The following is a 6,000-nucleotide window of genomic DNA, read 5'->3' as shown; positions in this document are numbered from 1 at the left end:
TCTTTGCAACAAGAACTAAAAGTAAAGGTCATTTGAGGTGATGCGCAGCACATTCTTTTCTAATTTTCTCCTACAGTTGAAATGCAAATAAACAAAGATACACCATATGATATTAATATGACTTGAATAGACATTTCTTTTTATCTATTCAACGTGGTAGCTGGGAGCTCCAACGAGCTAGCTTTTTCAATCAAACAACTGCTTTGAATCTATATATATTTCAAATTTTGTCGCCGTCGCCTGTCGTCATCTGTTCAGGTGTCTGCCTTTCCAATTATAGCTATTAAAATCTTGAATGAAAGCTTGCTGTGTGCTGGATTTGAATTCACAGAGATTACAACTGTAAGTTCTAAACCACGCATTTAACCACTGAGCTATACAGTCCTATTCTGTATATGATAAGAGCATTCTATCGCTCTTATTATATACAGTATACCGTATGCACACACTAAATGTGCACTTTCGATTATTAACTAATACTACCTTTTGCATTTGTTATTTTTTAAAATTGTTTAAAAACTAGTTTTTTGCTATCGTTGCCTATTTTTTTAATTTGTAATTTTTAAATGTGCCATATCAATTTCAAATGGGTCGTTACACTTCTATTTCCAGTTTTTTGTAAGATTCGATTGCTAAGTTGCTAAAGGCAAATACTTTTCACGAGGACAATTTCAGTATCTCCAGTAGAAATTGTATTGTATTATCTTGAGTAGGAACAGCCTCGACATTCTCTCTCCATTCAATCAGACCACCAGACAAAGACAGTCCGATATCTCATATATCTCGTTTTTACATTTGTACCAGTATTGAGAGGTACCAGTATTGTCGTATTCAAAGTTTTGAAGGATAGCTTCTGCTGAAACAGTAACCTTTTTTATATATACATACTTCTACGCAGGAATCGTTATTATTAATTCAACATATACAAAGTATTTATTTTGTTTTCTCAGTTCGCATTAATTGTATAATCACCGAATCATCTTTTATTGTAATCGTAGCAAAAGAGACTTAATTTATATATTTAATAAAGAGACTTGCTAATTATCTCCCATTTATATTTAATCGCTTTTATAGTCGTTTTATTTTATTTCTTAATTCATTTGACCTGCACAAAACATTTTCTTTGTGAAATGAGGTTTGTGAAAATTAAAGTTGTTTGAAAAAGTTTGAAAACCTTTACAGTTGTTTTATTTTTTCTCTTAGTTTATTTAACCTGCACAAAACACCTTTCTCATGACCCTCTCATGATATGAAGTTTGAAAGTTAGAATGCTAACTGTTGTTATATGTTAAATAAAAATCTATTTTCTGTGCAAAGACTTTTACTACCCGAGCAACGCCGAGCATTCAGCTAGTACATATATATAGTATATATATATTTATATATATATTTATATATATACTATATATATATTTATATATATACTATATATATATATATATATATCTCAGTGTTTGTCTGTCTAGTTATTGCGATTAAAATCTACCAATGAAATTCCGCTTTGCAGAGAGTTTGATATTGAAATGTCCAGTCCTGGAGGCATCAAGCTTATGCATTAAACCACATTCGTCAAACACACGGCCCGCAGGTCAAATCTGGCCCACTTTGTAATCAGATCTGACCCACAAGGTCATTTTACATTATTGATATTCGTGGCCCATCGATGTGGAGCACTGATGACATAATACTGCACAGAACTACAGATCCTATAAGGCAATGCTTCAGCTGCCTCGCTGCATACTTATCGCGTCAATTTAACCTTAAGTTTGTTTCAGAGTGATATTCCTGTCTGTATTTATGTTTCAAAAACATTTAGTTTTTGCGGTTCAATAAATGTTTATCCTGTTAAGCCCTCAGTACAGCGGTTAAAATATGCATAACGACATTCCATCACACATAATGATTACCAGCTGGCCTCACTAGGTGAATATCCAGCAGTGCATAGGCAATAAAAACAGCTTATAAACAGTTGCAGGTCATATAGTATAAGGGTAATGTAGTAGATGAAATAACATAAGTAATGTAATGCTTATAAACTCTGTCTGGTTTCTGAGAACTTCTTAAACAATCTGATCGAAAGTGAAAGAAATCCTGGACAGCGTTGGATCTCATCGCTAGGATCACATAAAATAGGGTTTTCAACAAAAAGTAAATTAGCTCTCTGCAAGTCAGGTTTTAGCATCATCTTACTGTCCTTTCGTGTCTAAAGTTGACAATATAGGCAGAAAAAGTGATGTTAAAACCTGCGCACCATTGCAGTACTAACAAATATGAGACAACTCCTAAACCTAACCTTATGTTAATCCCTTTTCCTAATTGAAAATTAAAACCAGTTTAAAATCACGTGAACAGCAATAAATTGCTAGCAAAAACAACCCCCTTTAAAAAGTTTTGATTGCTGCAAGCCTCATGCTATAGCCAAAAATTTGAATCAAATTCATCATTGCGTTTTGGTAGCAAAATTTGCTTGCCATAAGCCTATAAACATTTGGAATCAATTGAAGGGTTAAAGTCTAAACCGTAATCGATGCGATGCCTTGCCCATCAACAGCATAAATATGGTCTTATTTTACAACATAGGTGAACAGGTATCTCGTTATTTATGTATGAGTAATGAGCGATTGCCAAAAAATTATTATATTCCCATCTCTACTCTACAACGAAAAGAGTAATCAGGTTAGACTCAGGCTGAGATGAACAGACGTAGCAAGGCGTAACGTGAAGTTGATTGAACTAGACACAAACAGATGACAAGAGAAGGTGGGAAACAGAGCTGCATAGAAGTCAGTGATAAGCCTAAACCATAGACAGCCATTAGTGAAATAACCGTCTGCAAGAGACCGTCTGCATTTTTCCCGTAGGAAGTCTATGAACGAATGCCTGCTGAATGATTATTTCATTAAATAAATAGTATACCTGAGGTACAGTTTGTGCGAGATGTCTCTTTAGGAGGGATGTGGAAGGAGCTCATTGGTTGTTTTTCATCTTTAGCTAGTGCGTGTAAGGAGACCTGTGGAGAGCTGATTGGACTTCTTGGCAGCCGTTCACAAATATTATCCATGTTTTGTTCAGGGGGATGCGTACGTTCGGCCATAGGGCCTTTATTTTCCCACTCGGCACCAGTCAATTCAGTTTTGTACTGCAGGAACTCTCGTTTCTGATTTGGCGCCAAGTCATCGAAAGGTATTTTGCTCAAATATTTCATTCTCGCTTTAAGCATGTCATCCTGGGTCACTTCTGAGTTACCTCTAGTAGCATGACTTGTAATACATTGCAATCTATTTTGCAACGGCACCTTGCTCGTTTCTGAAACTTGATATATAAAGAATAAGTGTGAAAACAAGTGTAACTCATTACTGTAAACATATTATATTACAATTATTCTTATAATAATATATTATAATAATCTTAATCTGTACATAAAAATCTCAGTGTTTGTTGGTTGCCATTCGTGTGTCCAGTTACAGCGATTGAACCCTAGAAACGAAAAATTCGCCTCACACTGAAATTGAACTCAATACCAACAGTTCTGCAGACCGGTGACCTAACCATTACGCATACATACTCTCCACAGTATATAATCATACTATGGAGCCATTGTTCACATACTTATGCAGTCCTTACGAAAATGCTATTGGTTACTAACAGCAAGCTTGAAGATCATGATTGCGTGAGAGATCGTGAAGGGTAGCATGACGATTACAAGCACAATTATACGCACAAGCTGGCTTATATACTATAAGTATATATTATATATTTATAAACATATACATGTATATACAATATATATTACATATAAATATATATAATATATATAAATATATATTATATAAAAATATAATATATATATTTATAATGTATATGATATATATTATAAATATTATTTTATCAAATATATTGTAAATGTTATAGTAAATTATATATATTTAATTTTAATTTGTATATTATTATATAATATACATATACTTTTTACAATATGGTGCCACAAAAAACAATGAATAAATAAAAAGGTATTGGCATCTGGTGTCAGTTTTAATTGACTTAAAAGGTGACAAAGGGTATGTATACCTTTCCTAGCACTTGCAGAGCAGGGTGGAACAGTCATGCCATTGTAACTACCATTGGACTTTACATCTGACCTTGTCCCTCCAGAACCTTGAGCCTTTGGCTCTGGCCATGAAGAATTTCCTTCTAGGTTAAAAGTGGCTTTACTTGATCTAGCAATCGTGCTATAGATAGTCCCGGTGTCATCATCAGCTGTAGATGGAGCCTGTGGTGATGGTTCTTTTTTTTTCCTCTTTTTAACCTTAACTTTTGTTTTTACAACTTGATACGGTCGACCGTCTTTGTCATATCTTATTTCCGATCTTGCTTCAGCCATAAAAAAGCTATAAAAAACCTCCTAAAGTATAAAAAGCGAATAAAGAAGCCTCCGAAAGTCATTCTGGTACTTGTCAAGGCATAATTTGCATTTAAGTATGTTGCAAAAAACATGCAATTAGAAGAAACAAAATCAATACACAGGTAAACCAAGTTTGTTGGGCTCAAAACAAGATTAACCAGCTAGATGGAAAGATACTGGATTACCTTGATCAAAACTGAAGTTCAGATATTCGCACTAGCACTGCTGCAAGGTAAACACCTTGAGGAATGCATGCAACTATCCATCTGGCATTTAAAAAATGTAGTATATATACTTTTTGTGTATAATCTCATCTTATGACAGCTACAACTAGAGAGTTTACACAAATAAGACAGTCATCTTGGCATGAAAGATTACCAAAAAGTTCACAACGATGTGTTACTCCAAAAAACAAGTCTTACATGAAAACATCTCGCTATAACAACACGACTAACAGTGACTTCAGAGCGGTTAAAGTAATTTTATCAAAATCCTGTGCTAAATGATCGGTGGCCCAATCATGTGATATTAATAACATACCCGGAGTTACCTCCTACTTTTAATCATTACTCTAAAGAGATAGAGAGCAATTTACAATCATTGATTTGCCTCTGTTAGTTGCAATACTGTTTTCCCTCACATCTCAGCGCATATGAAGTCTAATTTATCTCCCAGTCAGATTTGAACCTTGTATCTACTTTAGACTGAAGGCGACATAAGCCACACACATATCTTCCACAATTCGAGTAATGAGGACATTTAAACATGTACGTAACAAACACGATAGAGGAGTTGAGTGTAGATATCGAATTATCATCTTATTATCAACAAATCTGTATGCGAACTACAAAAGAACTCAAGGCGGAACGTTCTGGTAGAAAGTTTTTATGCTGATAGTGAACGAATGCCGATATTAATGAAAAATTTCAAAATGGTTTTCATTATTTTCAATGGCGCAGCTGTTATAACATTATAAGATGGACATTATTAAAGTCGATATAAAACGGTTAGCATAAACAACGAAACAAGTACATATAAAAAATGTAAGATTTATGGCTGTCTGAAAACATATATAAAGGCAAAGTGTGTTCTTTTTCGTTTGAACTAAAAGAGAATTCAGATCTTAACTACCATACACAATAAACTACTCATCTGTTCAATATAATAACCGTGACAACACAATTTTTTTAAATTGTTCACCGTGACAACACAGTAAACAATTTAGAAAAAAGCTAACATTTTTAAAAAGCTTTCAAAAATTGTTCCAGTGTTACGCTACATGATATGGACAGTTAAGGACATATCAGTTCGTTATCTTGACGATCAGCGTCTAAATTCCCTTAATGCTGACGAGCTAAATGTGTTACGTTTCACTAGACACCAACAGCTTTCTAAATTATGCTTCAAGGTTATGTTACCTGATATAGACAGCTATGACCAACCAGCATCTAAATGGTGACGAGCTAACTGTGTTATTAAATACCCTATGTCTAAAATACTCAAATAATATCTCCAACCTGCCTGACCATCCATTACATTCCTACTTCTTCAAAAGATCCACTACACCTTAAACCAGACACTACACCTTGCCAATCCAT

This window comes from Watersipora subatra, chromosome 3, assembly GCF_963576615.1.
Source record: "Watersipora subatra chromosome 3, tzWatSuba1.1, whole genome shotgun sequence".
Taxonomy (NCBI): domain Eukaryota; kingdom Metazoa; phylum Bryozoa; class Gymnolaemata; order Cheilostomatida; family Watersiporidae; genus Watersipora; species Watersipora subatra.
This window is presented reverse-complemented; position numbering follows the sequence as displayed.